This window comes from Vidua chalybeata, chromosome Z (genome assembly GCF_026979565.1).
Source record: "Vidua chalybeata isolate OUT-0048 chromosome Z, bVidCha1 merged haplotype, whole genome shotgun sequence".
NCBI classification, from domain to species: domain Eukaryota; kingdom Metazoa; phylum Chordata; class Aves; order Passeriformes; family Viduidae; genus Vidua; species Vidua chalybeata.
Genome location: NC_071570.1, coordinates 7,064,970 through 7,089,757, shown reverse-complemented (window position 1 = coordinate 7,089,757; position 24,788 = coordinate 7,064,970). Strand labels below are relative to the sequence as shown.

Here is a 24,788-nt window from a genome sequence, read left to right as displayed (position 1 = left end):
AGAATGAGCAAAACAGAAGATTAAAGGCACAGAACAAGGAGCAGTGATGTCTGTCTTCACTGAGAGTACCCAACTGACAGGAGATTTTGAGCCATTCAGGAATCTCTGTGTGTGTGGGTGTGTGTACGCTGGAATTTGCTGTACATTTCTTAGACAGTGACTGCCCAGCTTCTACAACCTTTTACATGTGTAACAGACCACCAAAGGGCACAGATCCTGTCATCTGCACCCTTGATTCTTCAGACATCCTGTTGTGCAGAGTTTGAGCACTAGCAGGGACATAGAAATGCTGCTCAAATATCAGCTTTTCTGTGATGCCTTTTGTAATCCCTACAAAATTCCATACTCTTTTCACTTTTATTATTCCTGGAAGAAAACTGCAGTGGCAGAAGTATCATTATTTCCTGCTACCTAGTGTCTTTCCCCAGTGTTTTCTGGTTTCCAGTTTAGTCTAATCCTTTTACTGTGATGCAGGGTGGACACTTTTGCAGGGGTGTTGTGGTCATACTTGCCTTATAGTGGAAGTGCAGTGACTGGAGTGGAAAGAATCTGCCAGGTTTCATTTGAAATGGAGGAAAAAAGGTTTTCCTTGTTTGTGTCCATTCAAAGCTAGACCTACCAGGACTTTGTTCTCCTGGGGACCTCCCTGGAGATGACTAACTGTGATAAAAACTCCTCATTTAAAATATGAATTTCTTGAAATGTGTACAAGGGCCTGAAAGTATGGCAACCCCTATAGAATCACCAGGATCCATTCTGAACAGCCAAAGTGACAGGAAAAATTAAACAAATAATGTTAAATCTGTAAACTGTGGAGGAAAAGAGGTGTTACAAAAGTTTTACCTCTGGAAATAATGAAATTATAATGGAAGAGAGATGTTTTCTACTATAGCCTGCAGCTGAGACAATTCAGTACATCTTTACCTATTCCTTCAAAAATCCTTCTCTATCTCAATAGACATATTCATGCAAATATATCCTAAAAAATTTGTGGGGATACTCATGAAATGGCCTATTATGGACATAGCATATGAAGGGTTGGATTACTTAATTGCCTGCTAATATCTACCTATCAATTCTTCATTCCTCAAAGAATATTTTCCCTTTGTCCTTACCTAGAATGAGCCTGGCAAGCACCCTGCCTGCAAATGGGTTTGAAACAAACAGAAGAATAAAGAAAAAGGAAAATCCATGTCCCTGGAGTCTCTTCACCTGTGAACACTTTCCTTTCTGTGTGTGCATGGCTACATGTACTACAACTTTATGACTGCACTGGGTTCCCCAGGGGACCTTCAGGCTCTCTTAATGCTTATGACCACCAGTCATTTTCCATCCAGAAATAACCTCCATAGAAAAGATGAGAAATAGGCAAGGAGAAAACAAATATTCATTACTCCAGGAGTTAAAGAAACATCCATTTGGATTGCACATCTGTAAAAGTCCAATAAATTGAATGCAATGCACATAATTATATTACAGGCCAATCTGAAAAAAAATGATGCATTCCTGCAGAGCAATTTGCTATTGTTGGGGTTTAGAAAAATTCTCCCTTCTTGCTGCTGCCAAAAGGAAAAAAAAAAAAAACACAGAGAGAAAAAAGATACTTCTTTTTTTGGATGTTGATGATTAAATAAAAGAACACTGAATGGCAATAGTCATTAGACCAGCAGGAGGAATAAATAAGGAACATCACTGGTAGTTGTAAATAATGGATGCCGTTTTGAGCACAAAGCAACACATCTGGTAATTATTCTCAATTCCACTCCAATTGCTTTGATTTGGCGGTGCAAGGTGCCACAATGAATTCTGCCTTTATTTATTTATTTATTTATTTGCAAATCAGTATTTAATTGTGAATTGTCTCAGAGGAATCAATGGGATTTATTGCTTCTGCCTTGTGAGGTGTGAAATGTTTGCTATTATTGAACAATAGACTAGTTTTTAATAATCTCTGCCTAATGTCCTTTTTGTTTGTAATGGGGTTGTTTTGGCATGGGCAGAAGCTGCTTTTGATCTTCCCCTTTCTCACATACTTACACTTTTTTGTCTTGTTGCACATGTTTATGACTGCTCATTTGATATCATATTAACATTATTTCCTTTATTAAAACATTGTTTTAACACGACTACTCTTTGAAAGCTTCTTTATGTGACCTTCTGCAAATTATTCTTAGATAGAGGTTTTGGAAGGGCACATTTTGACTGAACCAAGACATACTTCATTAACGAAAAAATATGATTTTGGATGTCTTAGTCATGATTTTTTTTCCATTAGGACTTGTGTTTGTATTTAGACAGAATCCTCTCATCTATTCTTTCTCTGGAATTCAAGATAAGATCCCTTTTCTTCAAAACAAAGGATGAATGAAGAAGGAACAACTTTTCCCATCCTTTTCAGTCATTATTAGGAAACTTTAAAGAAAGAGTAATTTGGCAGAAATTTTCATTTCTAAATGAAAATGGCTTTGACTCCTAGCAGTTATGGCTGTCCCTTTCCCCTGTTAAGAATTTCAATTTAGTCTTGCACATAGTATAGCCAAAATGACACCAGAGGTGATGGTGATTTGGTAATACCTTTAAAATTTCTCTTGGCCTTGGCTTCTTATCTATGACACAGTAATAAAGGACCTTTTTTTTTTTTTTTTCCCCTTTTGAGTTGTCTGCTGAGATTATAACCATGCCAGGACTTCTCTTCTATTACAGTGCTTACAGTACTTAGCAGAACAGGGACACAGTCACAGTTGCTTTCTCCAGATGATACTGTAATTACCACATTAATTTGTATAACAACCTTCAATCCTCTGGCTGGGACACTCTTTCCCTTGAGCCACACTTATTCCTGTACTAAGCTGACACATCCTGCCTCCTAAGGATAGGACTCAGTTTGGTTGAGCCTGAAATCTGGTGGTTTTTTTTTTTTTTTCCTGTTTTTTTGGAAAACATTTGGGGGCGGGGCAAGGATATTTTAGAGGAAACACTGATTTTCAAGATATTAGCCTTACTTTAAAGCTAAACAAGGAAACAATCCCCTGTCTTCCAGGCCTGTAGCACATCAGTCTGAAGCTGATCTCTGGAGAGATCTGGAGATCTCTGGAGATCAGAGCCCAGGTGATTGCAGGGAGGAATTCCGAGACTGGACTGCAGCTCCCCAGGCTCCAGTGGAGACCAGCAAGCCCCAGGAATGGTCTCAGGAAATCAAAGGGGAAGGGAGGACCCTCCTGTTTGCCAGCTGTACAGACTCTGCTCCCCCGGGGATGAGTGGAAAACTGCCTCGTTGAAAGCCACTCTTGTGCAGAGCAGCAAAGTCGTTGGCTCTGGGCACATCGTCCCCTCTCCCTCAGGTGGCAGTCACTGCACGTTCAGCTCCGCTGTGGAACGGAGCAGGCCAGCTAATTAACACAATAACTCATAAAGAGATGGCGCCAGTGGGGAAAGTGGATTTGGGTGAGCTGTGTGTGTTGTACCCTGCGCAATCCTCTGTCACAAGACTGTAAGTGTATGATTAAGAATGACAAGTGTTAACCCCTCTTGTTCTGGGGTCTCTTGGCTCTCTTGCTGCAATGCTCTCATGCTCTCACTCCATTTTCTTTCTCAGAATTACAGCAATTAGCAACAGAAAAAACTTATTAATTCTTCTATCCCACACACTCACTCTGGTCCCTTGATGGAGCAAATGGAATCCGTGTATTCAAGTAGTTCATTGTCTGGCCAATTTTTAAAAGTCTTGAACAATGAGGATTTCTTCAGAAAGCTATTTCATTGACTAATGTCTCTCAGACTGATTAACTTCCATATTTGAAAGACTAAAATTTATCTGGGGAGGGGGTGAAACAAACATTCTTCTTGTAGAGCATTCACTAGATGGCTTCTTGGGGCATGTGTTAACCCTCTAGTCAGCAATCATATGTGGACCAGCACTCTGTTTTGTTTTTGTGTCCAGTTGACACATGATTTTCAGATCTGGCACACAGCTTCTGATGAACTACAGAAGCAAAGCTGGAATTTACACTGTTGAAAAACTGTCATGTGGTAGCTGTTTTGTTTAAAACAAAAATAAATTGGTCTTGGGGTTGTAAAGGGAGGTTAACCTCCAGAGAATGGAAGTACACAATCTTGATGATGTTCCCTCAGCATGATTAAGCCGGGTTCAGGGATGAGTGTGGCTTGAAGCCCAGAGTTACACTTTCAATGGGTTTTTGCTATGTATTGCAGTAGATGAGTGTGTGGGAAGGGAAGAAGGGAAATGAGCATTGGAGAATGGAGGGAGAAAGTATTCAGTCTTTGGATCCAGATTAATCCAAACTCAATGGCTCTCAAACCCTTATTTCCCCCTCAGAGGAAATGAGGATAAAGACATTTCTTATGAACAGCAGAGCCAGAGGATCAGCTTTGATATTATTTTTCTTGTAGCGAATGTCCCTGTTTAAATTCTACAAAATAATAATAATTGAAGACACACAGAAAAGCTAGATAAATTCCATGCACAGCAACCCATTGGGAATGAATGCTGTTTTCAAGTAATATTTGGTTTTGCATTTGCTTTACTTCTTTTTAGCTAACATACTTAAATATCCCCTGAAGGGAAAAAAATATTAAAACCTACAGCTGACATAAAGGAAAGGATTGAAAAGAACACCTGACTAAAGTGGTTATTATTATTCACCATGACACACACTCACACACACACGTAGATATTAATCCTTAGCAAGCTCTGTACTAGCAATTTCTCTGACAGTTTAGAGGGTTCCACTTCAGTAATAATAGTTTATTGCATTTTATCAATAACAAGATCAAAATTTCCCAGAATTGTCCTTTCAACTCCAACAGGTATGCGTGCACCCAGACATTCTGCAAAACTTTGCAGGCTCACTGATAGTCACAGTAGTGTTAACATGATCTCTACTGGATGTCAGGTGAGACCTTCAGGTATGTTTTCCATCCTTGCCCATGAGAAAAATTAAAAAGAATATTTTTATTAATAATTAAAATGAAAGCCCAATCCTGGCAATAGAGACAAATTCTCAGACCACACAGATGGAACATTTTTCTAGTGGATTATAGAAATTGAACAATTTGGAAGAGGGAGACAGCTATGCATTTTACATACAATAATAAGGAAGTAAAGATTTTCACTAGGATAGATCACTCCAGAAATTTTTTATCTGTCTAACTCATTGCTTACATCGCCAGAAGACAAAAAGCTATCCAAATCAAGGAATATTGCCCATCCCAGATTCTAAGTGCTCACTGATTCCAGACCTTATGAGTAAGTCTGCAACAAAAGCCAAGTGAGTAAAATAATTTTTTCCAAGTCTCAGTTGAATTTCATCCTTAATAAAGCAAGAGACCTGGAAATGCATACAACCTTCAACTGCAAGGATAACAATTATAGGTCACCATGGTGCAGATTGTAGGGTCTGGGGCTGCAAGCCAGGACTTCAGCACCTGAGTTGGAGAACAAACTACTTCTGCAGGACTACTGCCAGGAGTGAAAAATAAGAACTATTAGAAGTCGTTCAGGCAATCTGAATAAAATTTATTGGAGGCTTAAGATCATACTAAAGCCTGACCAGTAAAAATCTAGTCTCAGAAACACTAAGGATAATTTAGGCTTGGGAAATAAATATTCCCACTAAAAAAAATAATGTGCTCAATCCAATATCAGAACAGGTATGGCCAAGAATGGTTTGAGGGAATGTGGTTGCTATGGAATTGCTCCTGGTTTCCTGGCTCAGTGGTGTGTTCAAAGATTCACTGTTCGACTGGGAACTGGGATGAAATGTGCACAAGAGATCTACAAAACTTTCCCAAGTCTTCAAACTCTTTATTTCCTCTCCTCCTGTTATTTCAGAGAGCTAGATGCCAGGTACTGGATGGTGTAGGGACTTCATTTGCTGTATGGACCCAATGCATTTATGGTTCTGTCCCTTTACTACAGAACATCTCACAGGGGTGGACAGTGACAGTGGTGGACTTTACTCTCGTGGCATATCAGAGAACGAGACCAGTAATATTATTATTTTAACATTAGCTGAGTGAAAAGGTGATTTCCCCTTGTGCTGGCTGTGCTGCTACATTGCAGAGGCTATAACCTGATCCTGCTTGGCTGGGACATTGCTCTCAGATCATTCTGACAACAGAGAGACTAAGCTAAAAGGAATCAAAAGGCTTAGATAATGCTGCAAACCTCTGCTGTCCTCTTGACTTGCTTCTTCAGGAAGTCAGGAAGTACCAGAGGTACTTGAGACAGGCATTCCTCATGTGATTCATGTTTCACGTGAGGAAAACAACATTATTAGGGCCAAATAATTACATTGTAAGGGCTGGAGTGAATAATGGTCACAAAAGGGGGCCTTACCTTCAGAAAATAAATTTCAGCTTCTGCATAAGACCAGGTTGGCAAAGCTCCCGCTGCCAAGCTGCTCTTTCTGGTCTGGTTCCTCACTTGGCACACATCCATCTATACAGAGGGTGGTCCACCTCAGGAGGGAGCACTGTCCAAAATCCTTGCAAGCAGAAATGCCTTCTTGGTGGAATTGTCACCTCCTCCTTGTCTCTTCTCCTGTTTTCTGGTTCTATTCATTCAGCAGGGACAGAAACCAGACTTTTTTTTCAGCTTCATCCTATTGGTCTTCCTACATATAAACAACTTCTCTGGCAGGATAATGCATACCAGAGCCTGCTCTAATGTACCCCACAGTAAATCAAACTGACTTTTAAGAACTTATGTGGAGTTACTGCTTAGTCACCACCATTTAAAAAGAAGAAAGGCTGATCCTATTCTTTTGCCTGCTTGTTATAGCTTCTAGAAATTATGGTGATATTACCTAAGAGAGAGGCAGGCAGGCAGGTGAAAGAAGGAAAGAAAAGGAAGAAAGCCAAAACCAAAAGAAATAAAGAAGGTAAGAAAAAAAAAGAAAGTAAGATCTTGTACTTCCAGCAAAAAAGATATAGAAAAGAAGTCTAAGAAAAAAAAATCCAATACTTTGACAAATTGAAAATGAACCCAATAATTTTTCTGCAAAACTGCCACTGAATTTTAAAAAAATCCAAAAGGGCATAGGACCTGAACAATGCATGTGCACACACATCCCACAGAGTACGTAGTTATATGCAATCCACATATTCAAATAAGTGTGATTTTCTTTGAAAGGATGAATTAAACTGACTTTTCCATTATCCAGAATGCTACAATGAGAACAAATAATGTAAGTACACATGTAAAAAATTTTTGATCTACAGAAATAACAGGATGGAGAATTTTCTGGTACTTATGAAAAACAGTAGCTCTGACATGACGTTAATTTTAAGTTGTCTTTCTTTGAAACATAGGTTTCCATATAACTGATACCAGCTGGGGGTACATTCCAGTTGTCATTCAATGCTGTTCTTGAAAAAAAAAGGGTAGTTATTTTTTTTTATATATATATATATATATATATATATATATATATATATCCTTTTTTTTTCAATGCCATTTATTCTTTGTATTTTTTAGCCAAGTTATATCAAATCTACTCCAAAAATCTTTGTTAGAGACAAAGACTCATAATTTGTCTGTAGTACGGTACACTGTATACTGTGAACACTTCCATCCACATACCTCTGCCCACAGATATGCTTGGGTAATGGCCAGAGATTTGACATCAACCCAGGAAAGCACAGGGATTTCAGAACTAAAGCTGAAGAACCATCTCACCTGTTGCTATATGCATTTCCACATATCTAGAACTTTTGAGGTCTGCTTCAGAGTGTGTTTTCTTGTTTTAAACATAGATGCTTTGAGCAACAGCTCAAATTTCTTTATTCCACAGAACAAAGGAAAAAAAAATCAACAGTATGAATGCAAAAGGGTTTGGAAGAGGAATTGAGTCAGTCTGAACAATGTTAAATGAAATTAAGATTTGTTCACACACTTTTCTTAATCCTGAAGTCTGTTTTGGACAACCTGAAGATTGAGTAACAGATTCCTGTTTATTTTTGAGTATTACTTTTTAGGATGCTAGACAGAAAAATTTCAAAAGACTGTACTGTTTTTCTTGTTTCCTTCAGGTACTCCTCACTGAAAAGCAGCCACCTCTGATGTTGTGCTACTTGTTAAACATTGTGCAGAAACTCTCCCCAGTGGCTTTTGCTGAGGAGGGAAGGAAAATGCAACCAGCAGGCTGACTTTTCTGCCGTGTGAAGCATTGTTGAAATCAGCAGAAAGAAGCTAAGAAATCTGTCTGACATCCTGTTAAAACCAAGAAGCTGTTACTACAGGAGGCCTCTTGACAGGGTATCAGAGCTCACACACTGAAACAAGTTGCTTCATGGGCAGCCAAATGTGTAAACCCTCTTCCAGTGTCCCTACCCCCATGAGTTCATTGATGTCTAATAAAAGATGGGCTTATGAACACTAATGAGAACCCTCTGCTCTGCATGGCTGCCTATTTTCATGAAATTTATAGGAACACAGTAGCTTTGGGACTTCTTCCACCCCATCAACGACAGGTTAAATTACCCAGTGGGTTAAAAGCTCAGAGGAGGAGCCCTTGACAGATTGACTGATAGATGAGCCCAGACATGCACATACAAACAGCTTGACTGTACAAGTCTGGCTTCCTTTGGCAAGAAGGAGAAGGGATTTCATTGGTCCTAACCAACAGACTGGATAACTTATAGCAAATTGCTTCATATTGCCTTCCAAAGATGTTGCTTTAATATCAACTCAATGGCAAAATGCTTTCTGAAGTTTTATGACATCACTTTACTGTCTTCCTGGGCTGAGTGTCCTCGCTGAACTTGAGAAGCTATAATACCATCACTGGCAAAGGTGGTACAATTGCAGATGTGCTGAAAACAAAGGTCTGGAGAAGAAGGAGAGCTCTTCAGAAGCATGTCCTTCATTCTAATGGGCAAGACCGTGGCTTTGAGAAGCCAAACAATTTTTCTGAAGCACGATTTTTTTTTTGTGCTGCAGGGGTATTTACTGTTCTAAGAATTCCTGGCATATGGGTGGTGTAGGTAGAACAGATTTACATAAAAAAAGGGAAAAAAATTGAAACCTTCAAAGGAGATTTAAAAGGACAATATCCAAACTCACTGTCTGTTTGGGGGATTTTATTTGGTCAAAGCTGTTGCTTAGCCTTTTGTGACCAGATATTTGTACGTGTTATGCTGCATGTTTGCAAGGCTGCATGCAGGAGATAATATAAGTGACAGGAGAGTGATGATGAATTCCTACAGCACAGAGGGTGCTGGGAGGTCAGGAATGGGGCTACATCCTCTCCAGCATCATAGCACCACCTCTTCCTCTGTTTCCTGCAATGTCAGCAGCAAGGTGTTCCCCATCCACAGGCAAGATGCACATGGGTGGGTGCTATGGTGCTGACAGGCTGAAGTTCCCCTGACTTCCCTAGGGAAGTACCCTGAAAACTCCCCACCCCTATGCACTCCTGTGCCCTCTGATTCACTTTATAGCACATTTACAAAAGCCAGAAGACTTGTGAAAATCTGGGGGAAGGAAGGAAGACAAAATGAACGAAGAAGACCAGATTTAAGTAGGGCACTGAACAGGATTTACAAGATGTGCCTTCATCTCCAAGCTGTGTAGTGATGCGCTGTTCCCAACCACATTAGTCACAGTTCCTCAGTTTCCTTATTCATATGTTGAGCAAGGTGAAGAGGCTGATTACATCTGAAGGAGGCTTTGAGAGTCACAGACAGAGATGCAGAGGTGCTAATATATCTACATCATCCAGCAGAGCAACATCCATTTTAAATCCATCTTTCTGCCCTTCTTCACTATCTGGATAAAGATGAGGTGCTTTATGCTACTGCTTGCTACAGCACTGGAGTGGGAAGGAACTGCAGTTTCAATTTGCATCCAACTCTCTTTTTTTCTAAGGTTAGGAGTGGATATGTTCACAACTGGTACAGTATTTAAGAAAATTCCATAGGAAGCAATGTCTAACTGTGGAAAGCTACAAGAAATGCAGGGCAGAAAAAAGAAGAAAAAAACAACCAGTTGGAAGCATACTCACAGGGAGAAATCCTTCTGCAAAATTTCTATGCCAGTTTCTACTACCCTCAACTTATTCTTTTTAACACCAACTTGCCAAAATAAATGATAGTTTGCATTTTCAGTGGTTGCTTTTTTGGCTCTAACTTTTCCTATGCTCAATTTCAGCTCTAAATACATTTGCAGGAAGGGAAATGAATGTGTGCCCTTCCTGGTAGCAAATCCACTAACTGTCTCTGCACTTCATCAGGCTGTGAAAGGCAGATTTCACACCGTGAGAAACAGTCCAGGATAAATCAGCCCATTCACTCTCTTCATTCATCTTTTAATGTCTTTTGCATGTGTTTAGATTGTATCATGGCATAGATAATGCTGAAAGACTCTTCAATATTCACTTTTAATTATTGGCTGTTACAGTGCTCAGCTTTCAGTGAGGGAACATGATAGCTGACGAAAATTCAAATAAGCAAACACCAAAATGATGGTAAGAGGATGCCTAAGGCTCAGGTCCCCAAATTGTTCTGGAGGAGCACTTCCATGGTGTTGTTGATCCAAAGCCTGCTCAGACTCCAGAAGTCTGATTCTGAGAGGATTTTGAACCAAATCCCAAGTACTTTCATGAGTTCACCCTGGTATCAAAACTTATTTTGTACCTCTGTAGACTTAGGAATTTTCCCAGAGCAGAAAGAAAACCTTAAAGCCATTAATGACCAGACTGCCTGCTCTGGTTGCAGAACGTCCTGCTGACAGGCAAAGCAGCTGCTTACAAGTAGAAGACACTGTTGGGACACTAGTTCATGCATCTAACTTGTCCTTTAATGTGTGAAAAAAGAGTCAGACACAGTCTTAAGAGAGAGTGCACATCACAGCTTGTCAAGAAACCCTACCAAGCATTTATGACATGCTTCTGCAGGAGTAGATGATCACTTGGATTGTGGGCACCCAAACAGCAATTTTTCAAGGATACCAGCTGGTGAATGTGAGGATTCCTGGATTCCCATCTTTACTCAGAAGGCAAAACATACATGGTCTATTGGCTCTGCTGGCTCATGCAACCTCAGTGGGTCCAACCAAAGACCATGCATTTGTTTATGAGGCAGTAAAGACCTATCTCCTGATTTAAAACTAACAGAAGTGTGTCATGCACCACCAGGGCTGTCTCTATTTCAAGGTGCAAGAGAAGGCAATTTCACAGCATTCAGCTTGTCCCAAGCTTAACCTGTGACAGAGAAGCCCATGGCATTGCCCTGAGGTGGAATCAGGAAGAGTCCTGCAATGCATTTGTTATTTTTCCTGCATTTGAAGGCAGGATCTTGAAAACAGCTGCTAGGAGCAATGGAAACCTTGAGGCTGGATTGGCTTCAGAACTTTCCTTTGAACACTTCATAGGCAGGAGGACAAGCTTATCAAACAAGAGTCATGTGAAGTGTAATATTCTACCCTGCCACGGCTAAATAACAACTCTTGTGATAACTCTTTCCCATTCTGCTGACTGAAATAGCAGCAGCAGGTACCTATATGCACACTAATGTAATTCTTTCTCCTGTAGGCAATGGAAAAGGTCCCACACAGCATACTGCCTTGCATGCTCAATCTTCACTGTACACTAAGCTATGGGGAAGTGCAGATGTAAAAAGCAAGCAGTGATGTCCCAAAGGAGCCCAGAGATATGGCCAAGGTAACTCAGGCTGTTAGAGACAGAGCAGACACTTGGAACAAAATGTTCAGGTTGGATATTTAACTTCTTGGCTGCCCTTTCCTGCTGATAACAGAAGCAAGTGACAGAAGGAAGCCCAGCAACATACACCAGCTTAGTAACAAACATTACTGTGCTGGGAGACTGGATGGATAATGCAGTCCCAAAGCATGGACGTGAACTACTGCCATCAGCATTGGTATAAATAGGGTGTCTGCATTTAATTAATAAATAATAGGCTACAATGCTAATCTCCTTCTGCTAAGTTTTTCTAAAGGTGCAATCTATTAATCACATGTCACTGCCAGCCTGGTCACTTCTTTTTTTAGATTCAAGACAGAATTTAAAAAAACCCAAATACCTAGCTAGCTAGAAATAAATGGATCCTAAATACAGCAGGGCAATTGAATAGCACAGCCAGAATTATGATCCATTTCTGATTTCAATCCATAGCTACAAGTTTTTCTCCCTAAGGACGGATATAATGCTTTAAAGAGAGAGTGAAAGCTTGCTATGTTGTTAAAGGTCACCATGTTACTGATGTCTGCAAAATGGAGGATTTCTCTCTCCTGATAAGTTGACCATGGAAATTCTGTCACTCCACAGTGTCTGCAGACGTGCAAGCAACCATTTCTGCGGTCACTGGATAAGGCAGATGAGACATTTCTTATGAGCTGGGGACATCATAACTCCCTGAAAAGCCCTGAACGTATCTCAACTCTTTGGCACATGGTCAGAATAGGAAGATAGAAACCGAAGAAGAAATATTTGTGTTGGTATGGACATGTGGCAAGAAAGAAATGACAGCACTGGGACCACATAGGAGGAGCCATGCAGATTGCATCCTCTGCATGGGAATATCTTCTTTCCAGGAGACTCTCCTTTTAGTGCTCTTAATGAACTCCATTGTCCATAAACATGAATATTTCTACCCATTCAGTTTTAGGAGAATTGCCCTGTTGTGTCTTTTCAAGGGTCTCTTTAGAAAAATCTGGAAAATTTTGCCCCAGGAAAAGACTGCCACTTGTTTTTTCTGTGGGGGAAACTGGAGAAGGCATACATATTTAGGTATCTGATGGAAAAAATATATTCTACTTGTTACATGTAGTTGATTACAAAAATGTATCCTTACTAATTGAATTGAATTATTAAAATCTTTTTAGAAGGTTCATGTCAATTCCAACCTGTTTGATATCAGAGTTGCACTGAAGCCTCAAAAGAGTCATTCTCTGGCTAAATTTCTTTATTCTTCAGTCAACTACAAGCCAGAAGTCTCAGCACAGATCATCTGCGTGAAATTTTACAGTCAGTTTATGCAGAAGGTTAAATGAGATCTAACGATTTAATCTAGATCTAAATCCTATTCCTTTTCCTTTTTATCTAGACAGAAACACCAGAATGGCTAGTGCTCCAGTGTTTTGGCCTTTCCTCTCAAAGTCCAAACTTCAAAAAGGAAACATTAGAGGCTCTAATAAGACCCCATTGCCTGTAATATCAGGGAAGAATGTGGGATCACACACTGAGATCAAGGAGAGGCAGGGATAAATTCAGTTCATTGCAAACACTAGATTTGAATTTCTGTTGTGAACATGATTTTTGACCTCTATTTTGTTTTAGGTGTCTTTGGTCCCTTTGAAGAGCTCTCTGTAAAGATACAGTTGGTATTTAGGGACATTTATAGCCTTGCACCCTTATTTCTACTGCAGTGCCCACAGACCTGCCTCCTCTGTAGCGAGTGCCATGGTGGCATAACAGGCTCCTTGTCCCTCAAATATCTGCTAAACCTCAGGGTTTGCTTGCACACGAAAGGCAGCTGTCTGGCCTTTGGTGTGATCACATTCACACCAAAGAGAGTGTAAGAGAATGGTTATTGTGAAGAAGGAGGCTGTGCTGTTGGCTTAAGCACTTGTGTGTGCTATTCAGGATGTCACTTGCTTTGTGTCAGAAGATGTGTCACCAAAAGGAGCTTTGCTTGAAGGCCATCCTACTGTTTTCTTGCCCTGGGCAAACCCTAACTCCTCAGCCCCTGAGCTGATCTACTAATTTCACTCCTAACTGTGCAACCCAGCACAATTCCTTTTGTCACACCTCAGGAGACATTATATGACAGCTCTGCATCCAGACACTGCCTCTGATTGTCTTTAGATTCTAATTTTTTAAGAAAGAGATGATTTTTGTCTATTCTGTGTTGTACAGTGAACCTAGTGTTGTCATTCCTGGCTGGTCTTCTAGACACTGCCACAAGAAAGATAATAAATAATTAGATTTCTGATCTAGGGAGACTATGTTGGTTTAGTCCAATATCTAAAGCCATTAAACTCACACAATCTTAATTCCCCCTTGCCTGTGGTTCTGGTCTACTCTTCCACACCTCTTTGCCATTACTTATTCATAATAATAAGTATTATCATAGTCATTTGGGAAACAAACAACAACAACAACAACAACAAACCAACCAACCAAACAAACAAAAAAACCCAAAAAACCACATCCAATGTACCTTACATTGTGGCAATATAATTTCATGTTAATTGGCTGTCTGCTTGGAAGTGCTAGTATATTGTGGTTTGTAATCAATGCATCTGGCCATTCATCAGTGACTCCAGAGATGGATAAAATAAAGATTTTTGGGAATTAATTACCATTCATATAGCAGTTCATGGGCAGGAAGTATTTTATTAACTATCAATTCCTGCATTTAAGGTTTGATGCTGAAAGAAAGCATTCCCTCACTAAGGCAACTCCTAAGATACTTAAGTTACTTTTCCCTTATTTTTAATGCTCTTCCAGTCCTATTCATTGGACAGTTTCAACTTGTTTTATGAAACAAACCTGCCCTGCCATGTAACATGTCCTTCTCACTTTCCACAAGCATCCATAGGCTCCCATTTCTCCTATGGGAAAAAGATAGAGGTGATTCCATCAAAAAAGTGTAAGGAATCAGCCCCACAAAGCTGGCTCCAACTATTTGGAAGAACATCATTATTTGGGGAGATTTTCAAAGGGAATATTTAGACATCCAAGGCCCATTGACTTTATGTGAGATTTGAGCAGTGAAACACATTTGACACTTTTGAACACCTCTATTTATCTAACCAAGTTATTTCTGTGGAACTAATGATTAGAGAACCTGAGCACCTAATAATCTTTAATGCAGGTATCCTTGCAGCACCAATATTATTTTATAGAAGGAAACTGGAGTCAGAGCAAGATGTTCGGCCAATTTTACGTGTATATTCAGACAGTCAAAGGTAATAATAGTCACCAGATAGAAATGGAGTGAAAATAATAGCCTGATCCTAAGTAACCTCTTCAAGGTCGAGGAGAATATCTGTGGCAAGGCAAGAATTTAAGCCTCAGTCTTCCAAGCTGCAGTCTGTTGCCCTGTGTAGAAATTTCTCTTCCTCTGTGCAGGATCAGGCTGCAAGACTGTCCTTAAAATTGAAAAGAAAGGAAACAGTCCCTCACTAATTGAAGCCAACTGTTTATCCTCCCTGGGGGAAAATGTTTCAGTGCAGTGCTGCCTTGAAAATTACCTCTCTACAAATGATATTACAAGGGGCCATATTCATTTTCTATCACAGATTCCAAAGCAAGCTGGCTTTAAAGATAAAAATACTTTTCTTAATTATGAAAACACATTTTAAAGACATTGATGCTACACATCACTACTTTTAATTTTAAGGTGTTGGGGAGGTTTTTTCGGTTCACTCTCTGTCCTGAGCATGTGAGTGGAAGCAAAGAAAAATATAAAAAATGAAAATGGAAATTGACTTTAAAGAGGAATTAAAACTGATCAAATAATCTCTATTGCTCTGGCTGATAGGGATGCAATCCCTCCTATTCTTCCCTGATATTATGATGCAAACACATTAATGAAGAAAGATACCTTTTCTTTTTAGGACAAACCCCCAACTTCTAAAATCCATAGTTTTTATATAGCAATTTTTATTCATAGATCTTTTCTAGGGTTTCAGAAAAGTCAAGTATCATCCTTCATATGATACAGATAGAAAACTGTGGCCTGAAAATGTGAAAGTTGCGATTCATCTTACCTCTCTTTAGGTGTCTAAAAGTGAGATACCTAAATCTAAGTTAATTGCCATAGGTTCATTCCTGATTCAGCGAGGAGAGAGAGAAGGGAAACTTTGAAGTTCCATTTATCCGATCTGTCTTAGGACAGGATGAATCATGGTTTGGAAGCTCCTCTCTCTCTCAACTGTCCATAGGAGGAGACTGGATGACTAACTTACTAACTTAGACTATATGCTTAATATTTTTGTGATAATAAAAAGTGAATTCTGCCTGAAATAATATTTTAAGAACAGTGGCATAGTAACCCTATTTAAAATTTCTTCTGTCCCTAAGTCTAAGGCTCCTATGAGGCCCAGAGGTTCTGGGTAAAAGCAGAAGATACAGTTTACTCAGAGAGCTAAATTATTTACATAGAGAGATGTTCTGCCTCCCAAGCTGATTTCATGTACATACTGCAAAATATATATAGCAATTGGAAAATGCTGTATATGTCACGAAGAAAAGTTTTCTTGACCTCCAGTGTTTCCAGAGTCTTGAAACTTCTTGCAAGCTGTGATACTCTAATCTGAGATCTCAGCAGGCAACAGGCAAAACCCTTCTCACTGAAACTCCCACTCCAAGAGTTTGTCTGTGTCAAAATTGGGTTGAGCCAGTCTGGGTGCCAACAGCTGAGGGTACTGCCCGTGGTGCAGACATTTGCTAGCTCCTGCGTTCCAGAAATACCCTGAGTTACTCTAGAGTCAAGGGGATTTGTGAGTCTATGATAAACAAGCTGAGGAGAAGCAAGCAGGTATTACAGAATCACAGAATATTCTGAGTAGGAAGGGACTCAAAAGTCCAACTCTTAAATGATCCTCTGATATGAGGATCAAACCCACAACATTGGCATTATTAGCCCCCTCCACCAATCAACTGAGTTTATGACAAAAAGCCACGACTGACCATCTTCATGTGCTGAACACTGGACTCAGTTTATACCATGGACAGCAGTATAACCATACCAGGTCTGAAAACAACAGATTGTTTACCCAGGTTCAGGGTTTCAGAAGTGGTTAGGTACTTGATTGACATTGATCACACTTGGGGATAGTTGGATAAACAAATGCACATTAATTCCATGTATATGCCAGATTCACGCCACTCTTAAGTTTCCAGAAAATCTGAAATTCAGACTTAGAGTAATGGTGGCAGGCAGGAAAATACTCTGGGTACCTTCTTAGATTTTTTGTTGCTAAATATAAAATATGCCTCTTTGTGAAATAAAGGAAAACAGCCTATACAACAGGAGTAAGGACAACACCAAGCCCCTCATACCTAACAGACTGGTGACTGCATAAGGGGTTGTTTGAACAGCACTGATCCAAGAGCTGCATTTGGGCTCAGTGTAAGAACATTTTGATTCTTTGTGAATGTCAGACAAAATACTCAAGGAAGAAGCTTGGAAAATCTCAACAAGCAAATGAAATCTCTAAGGTGTGAGCATCAGTCACCCTTACTTTATTCAACACAGGCAGAAAAATGGCCCATCTATTTCTTTTTCCCCAAATGTTTCTTTGAAAGAACAGCAAAGCACGCTTTACTTTTTTTAAGGGAATGACTGTGTAACCATAACTAGAAGTTCATCAGTGGAAAAAATACATAATGAATGGCTTGTTATTTCGACTCTTTTGTGAGACAGGTCATTAGAAACTTCATTTGTCTACACAGATTGCACTTATTCAGCTGTATTCTAATAAAATGTGCATTGCTTCCAATAAAGGGAATGCATTTGCTATTGATGTGCTATAAACTACTATACAGAGAGGTGTTATTATATTCCTGTGTAATAACAAGCCAATTACAGTGATCAGCAAAACCTTTACAATAAAGTCAATGCACAAGGAGTGATTATCATAATGCATTCTAACTGTTCAGTGCCATAAATGCTTTGCAATTAATTGTGGAGCGTATATATAAATGTACTATTAATTCTGTATAAAACCCCATTGACAAGCAACCTTTACATTAAGAAAAAGATACTGGGATTGTTACGTGTCCCCGAGTTCACCTAGGAGGCTGAACTGTATTTACAAAGGTAGAATATTTTATAGGATTATATTTTTTATTTCCTCCCACTGCTTCTTCCATTTTGCCCTTTTACTGAAAAAAAAAAAACCCTCTAAATATCACTCTGCAGTATGAGGGCTCTTGATTACCCACTGCAGCTGATTTTTGGCCCTGTACACATCCTTCTGTGTACAGCTACAGGCTTTCATTGGTGCCTTAACCCTTTGACACTGACAGCCTCTGCATGAATGCCAAAGGCACTATCTACAAGAAATGAGCAAATAAAAGCATACCACAGCCCAAGCAGACAATAAAGGAAGGGTGTGAAGGAGAAGGAAATCAAAGTTACATAACTGATCAAAAGTTCTGTCATAGCAAGAAACAGAACCAATATCAAAACCTCGAGGAGATGAGCTCCCCAGTCTCTCTCTCCTCCTTCTTGTCAGTAAATTGTTAGGTTGCATTTATGAAAAATGTGCAATGTGGTTTTTGGTTTTTTGGGTTTTTTTCCCTTTCATTCCCCTAATACTTGATTTTAAAAGGTTGTCCTTAGGACATGTGCTAGAACACAATGTCCTGTGGATCTTTTCCAGTTCCTATTGATGGGCACACTTCCATTGATTTCAATCACCATGGGAAGGGCAGATGTGAACAAAAGTTTGATGTCCCTTATATTCTTTCAACATTTGACTGCGGAATGGAGCACATCAGCCTTCAGCAGAGTCATCAAATATAAAACACTACACATGGGGATCTGCTGAAGCCCTTTTTCTCATCCAGAATTAAGTTTTAACAGAGAATGGAGAGCATGAATGGGGTCACCCAGGGCCACTTTGAATTAACTGATCCATTTGCATGCTGGTACACTCTCCCTGCTTGAAAATACAGCTTTCTGAGGACAACAGAGTGTCAGCTGTCAGTAGGGTCACACAGTGCTGAAATTCCACAATAAACCAAGAGATTTTGATTTCCCATTGACTGTAATCAGTCCCACAACCAGCTACAGCTAGAAAGACACAATTTCCATGAGCACTAAAATGCTCTTTCTAGATCAGATTTTTCCTAGGGCTGAAGGAAAAACTGCAGGTCATAAGAGATGTTCAGATCTGAAAAAAAATCCAATGGACATGTTCTCAGACTGATACTCAAGTTTGTGGGATACCTTAAGGGGCTGTTGTGGTCCTGGACCCAGCTCTTTTCCCAGCCCTTGACAAGACAAATAGGCTTCAAGGCACTATCTCTGCCAGTACTGCAGCATCTCCTACAGCCATTCCTCAGGAGCCTGTGATAATGACACCAAGGTTTGCTGCTGGTCCTGACACTTCCCCAGCCTCTGAGGCAAGAAAGCTGCCTCCCAATTTAATATCAAGATCTGGAAGAGGAGATGTATGAGACTTAGGAGGAGGATTTGACATGCAGCTGTGAACCTCCTTTCAGACTGCAAGGGATGACAAGAGGGGAGAGAGATGTTCTTTCGACTGTTGTAAACACTGAGGGAAAGAAAAGGGAATATGAGTCCCTAGGTGTAGAAAATTATTTTTTTCAGAGGTCTTGAGTTCAGAGTTCATACAATTTGTAAATGTTGCTCTTCAACTAGTAGTCAGCATCTCCAGTACAACATTTTCAGCAAAGGCTGGGATTCATGTGTGGTGTGATCCTTGCAATCCCTGTCTGTGCCGTTCTCTTCTTGAGCTATAAAAGACCAATGTGAGCTGTACTGCACTCATTGTGATGTTGAAAGAGTTAATGGAGATGTGTTCATTGAGATCTTTTCCCCAACTCGGAGATGGGAGAAAATTATCTTTTCCCTAAATGGTTTGCCAGTGCCACCTGCTTACTTGTGTGTAGAAAATAAGAGAAAAACAAAAGATGAGCAGCTGTAGAAAAAGCTGTGGCAGGCCACATAAAACTGAGTTGTATGGATTGCCACCTTTGAGGAGGATATTCCCTCCACCTGCTCTTCAGCCTCTTGGGTGGGAAATCTTTTTAAGGTGAAAGATTGGAAACAGCTAATAAAGTGTCTTCCAAAGAGCTTGATGTTACAGGCAACACATGTGGATCAGAATTAAGGAAGAGATAAGAGCTGCAGAGGTGCGACTCTGACACGTGCATAGCCCCAGACTTCAGGACTTCTTGCACAGAGGCACAGCCCAGCCTTCAGCAGGGCAGAAGAGAAGATGCTGAGCTCTGTCAAGGCTGCCCTCTGCTTTCTTATCCTTAAATGTCTCCCTCAGACTTTTCTGGTCTAAAGATCTGAGCAACCAACTGATTCTTTACAAAGGGCTTCCAAGGAGGAAGGAAATCATTCCAGGTGGGACAGTTATGCAAGTGTGAAGCCAAACTAAGCTGAGGGCAACCAGTCTTGCTTGACTAAATAGGCCTAGATGTAGCTAGCACCTGGATAGGAAGCTTCCTGAGAGGTTTCAGCCATCTGCACAAGCTGCGTAATTCTGATTGGTCACATGGAAAACAACTGACTAACAAATTATTACTGGGACCTAGGACAGATTACCTTGCTAACTGCAGCAGAGAGCTAACAAGTTAGAAACTACCTGCATGAAGTAAGAATTAAGGCTTTTGTCCCAAACGAAAATTTGGCTTAGAAAATGTGGAGAGGCCATTCTGACCCCGTCATCATTACCAAGCTGATGGAAGGGTATAAAAAGGAGCAGAAAATTGTGCATGAGCAAGGCACACTGTTTTGCTATTAACTCTAATTCAGTTCTTGAATATTTTGCTCTGAATCTGGAATAAACCATGACCAGATAGTTTCAGATTTTGCACATCAAGCAACAGATAGAGAAATACTGCAAGTTAGTTGAAATACAAAGTCCAAGCCTTCCAGCTGCCAAACAGCAAAAAATGACACAGCACACACCTTCCTCAAACATGCACAAAAGATAATCTGCTTGAAAGCACAGACAGAAACTTTAGCAGGTTTCTTGCATGCAGAAAACACTGCAGTACAATGCACTATAGTCTCTCCTGTAAACCTCTTAACACCACCTCTGCAGGATACTACACCCTTTCAGCTCTAAACCACTTTCTACTTTTCCTTCCTTTAGTCCAGAAGTCTTCTGTTTCTCTTCCATAAAATGCTGGAGGACCCCAAAACCACCATGAAACACATTTTGGTAGTGATATTTACACTGAGCCAGGGTAGCACACTGTGTACATCTTTGCATGCTTTCTTTCATGGACCTTCCTCTGTCCTTTGAGAGGAATGTGGGAGCAGTGGAGCATCTAAGCATCACTAACGGACTGCAACTGGAGCAGCAGGAGAGTCCTTTCCTTTTAAAAAATGTTACTGCCTGTACAACATAGTGGGACCTTGGGGCTGTGTTTATCAAAGGTTAACCCTGCCAGCTGCAGTGAGAGTTGCCTAGTGAGAGCTGGAGATATTGTGGATGAAATAAGAAATGGCTCCAAACTTCTGCCCCAAACCACAAAACAGACTTGAGATCATTCTCCAAGTTTGAGAAACTTTAAGTGATAGATATCTGCAGGCTATTTTTAGAGCTTAATATCAGACAAGGAACTGAGGAAAACTACCTCCACCTCCACCAAGATGAAAATAATAGCAAATTCTAACAGTTTAGTTGGGATTATTTATGTTCAAAACTTTGATGTGCAGTTCTAACTTACATCCATTAAACTGTTTTGGACTAACGAATCTCTGGCAAAGTAGTTTCCATATAGTCAAGATAAAATTTGGCCAGAACAAAGGCCAATGAGAGTTTATAAGGTATCCTTAATAGAGCTAGACTCACAATCTGATTTTTCAGAACAAAATATAGAATTGCTCACTTTCTATCACATTCTATCAATTCTGTAAGTATTAAAGTATAAAATTTCAAAGGACTCTGACCTTCTGATCAGGTATTTGTAGCTTCATGAAGTATTTGGTAGAAGGAGTACCCCTATAGAACATTTTGTATCTTGGCTATGCACATACATGCACAAACAAGCAGGAATGTAAAATGTAAAATTTTCCCAGTAATTTAGATTATTTCCCTAGAGAAATATATTGAGACACATTAATTTCTATTTCCCATGGGATTAAGCAAATGTAAATAATGACAGTTTTTGTTTAAAAGGTTTTCACTCTTTGTCTTGCTCACAGTACAATATGGAGAGTAACAAAATAATAAACCCAGAAAAACTATTAAGGGGCACTCACCACGTCAGTTTTGGTTGGTTGACTGTAATTTTTGCCAAACAATATATTGAACACTTTTCCAAACTTAAATAGTCTAAATTCTAGCTCACACACACTAAATGCTAGCACTCACTTTCATTTCAACTGAGAATTAGGATATAGGGAGGGTCAAAGACCAAAAAAAACCAGACTTCAGAACAACAGGAAAAGCTGAGCTGAATCTGATTGAAGGAGAGAATAAATCTGTGACTCTCATCACCTTTTACTTGTGGAAGAACTTGCTGAAAAATTCAAGGATTCATGTTTTAGTAAAATGCAAGTATTTGTTCCAAAGAAAACACAATCTCACTTCCACAAGAATGTTGCTCACCTTTTTCAGTAAAAACCTGCTTGTAACCTGCAGTTCCAGGGAACACTGCATTTTTTCATTAACACTGTGGCCTGGCACCAGAATTCCCCTTAATCCAGGCTGTGTATTCCCCATAATCCAGAGCGTGGATTTTGGGCAGACCAAAGACTTGTGCTGTGTGGAAGAGATGCTTCATCTCCCCAGCCCCGCTTCTCCCCTATGTCCCATCCTGATGGAGGGACAGGGTATAATAAGGTACAACTTAAGTTTCTTTGTTGTTCAGGTTGACCTTTATCTTGCAGCCCTAATAAAGCCTTTTGATGTGCTCCTAAGATAGGCGGCCTTCGTTTTAGCATTCTGTTTGCTGCACCTGCTTTAACCGGTGGGCTCTTGAAGAACGTAAGTTTTCATACAATGCCTCCCTTGGGTGCCAATTGTTCTTTTCTCCCACAGCTGCCCTTGAGTCATGCCGTCCTGTAGCATCACCAGCCCAGAAGCAGCTTGTCAAGGGGGAATTAGGACAACGTGTCTTTCACGCCAATGATGAGAGCACCCGCTTGGCCTCTGCATTATGATCACCACTGACAGAAGAAATATGGGAGCAGACTGGATGGTAAAAGATGAGGTTTGTGTAAGATGAGGAGATAATTAGCTAAAATACAATGGGGAGGGGACCACGGGTGTGATAATGTGGAATCAAGCTGCCACTGGAGCCCTTTGCAGTTCAAACCACTGCTCCTGAAAGCAGCTGCTCTTAGCAAAGGAGTTTGAAAACCCTTCCCAGAGAGCCAGGCATGTGTTCTCTACTACTGATTTGCATTTAAAAAAAAAAAAAAAAAAAAGAAAAAAAAAAGAAAAAGATTGGGAGCTACATACCCTGTAGGCGCACTAAGCAAATTGGCCAGCCTAATTATTATTTTTTGGTATGTCTAATTAAATGGACAAAAGGCCCTCCCTTCACTCTCGCTGTCGGCACAAACTCCACTGGAATGTGCTTAATGTCCCCTCATTTGCCCAGGCAGCTGAGCCTTTGCGTTTTCCCCTAGGAGACTGGCATTGACAACTGCCCATGGCTTATCCAGTCGTACTCAGACACAGAGCCAGATCATCAGACAAGGAGCGAAAGGGGAGGAAATTGTCCTGGTTCTATTAAAAACTACTGGACAATGCTGGAAGATGTGACACATCTTTGTTGCAAGTCAGAAATGTGACCTGGCCCTTGAATGCAGAACTTGCCAGATCCCATAAGATTCTTTCTGCCCTGTATTAACCAAATTCCCCAAAATTTTCTTTAGAGAGGTTCTGAAAGGGCAATATTTATCTCTGAGATTTCTGGTGTTTTTCCAGCACTCAGTTCTCCTGGAATTACACGCAATTCTGCAATTACATGGCACCACAGCCAGTCCTTACAGAGCCTTTTTTGACCGGTGGTTTCACCAGCCTGTAACACCAGCCCCTTAACTACAAGCTATATACAAATTCTTCCAACAACTTGAGTCTCAGCCTCACACTGATGCAGCCAAAGCCCCTGAAATCCACAGCTTTCAAATGAGAAGAGAGAGAATGCTACCACAGAGAACATGGTGCCTTTTCTCTGTGAGGCATTTTTCTCCTTTTAAATAGTTGTTGCCGGAGATTTCCACTGATGCCAGCACAAAGATAGTCATCCCACAAATGAAGAAGAGTTTATATTTATGGTGAAAATTGAAAAGTTTTCAGACATCTAAGAGCCACATCGTTACTAAATGACAAAATCTACTCCCACATTTATCAGATACATAAGCACTAGAGGTTTTTACTGAAAAGATGAGGAAAAGGCTCTCTATTTTTTTCCCAAAGAGATAGGGATAGAGAGGAAGAGAACATGTCATTATATATATGTGTGTGTATATATATATAAATGTACAGATACAAGAAAAAAATAGCAGGATGGTAATTTATCCAGCATAACAGACCATCTCACACTCTCTCAGTGATCTGTGTGTTTGATCTGACAAACAGGCTCCTATTAGAAGAGTACAGTGAAGTATCACCACATCAGTTCAAGTAGAAAACCTTTTACAGGAAACACCTCATCACTGGTGATCTATGGAACAATCACTTAACAAAGCCTTCCAAATCCACTGTGTAGAATGGAAAAGCAAAATACCAGCTCCTGATTTCAGCTATACCTGTGCAAATCCTGAATAACTCCCTGGGTCTGAGAGAAGTCTTCAGTTTTCACAACAGGTTTATCCAGATAAGCTGATACAGGTGCAGAAACCTCTGCCAGCTCAGAATTTGCTTTTTCCAGAAGTAGAGACGCTTTAGTGCAAGCAGAAACAACATGGTTAGAGAAACCATAAAATATCTGCTTTATGCTAACCAAATTAAACACCTCTACAGCTCAGCCTGACATAGGCCTGAAAAACCCCCATTGCTGTCCACTGCTGTTAAACTTTGTTAAGTCAGTGCCTGATGCTTCACTTCTTAACGAGGCAGTTATTTGTTTCTCAGGCAA

At 40.1% G+C, this 24,788-nt stretch overlaps 1 protein-coding gene across 1 annotated transcript in view; it reads right to left on the bottom strand.

Moving 5' to 3' along the window:
- The window catches only part of CELF4 (CUGBP Elav-like family member 4), a 696,627-nt gene that overhangs the window by 276,329 nt on the left and 395,510 nt on the right, over positions 1 to 24,788 (bottom strand). The gene's annotated exons all lie outside the window — the stretch shown is intronic.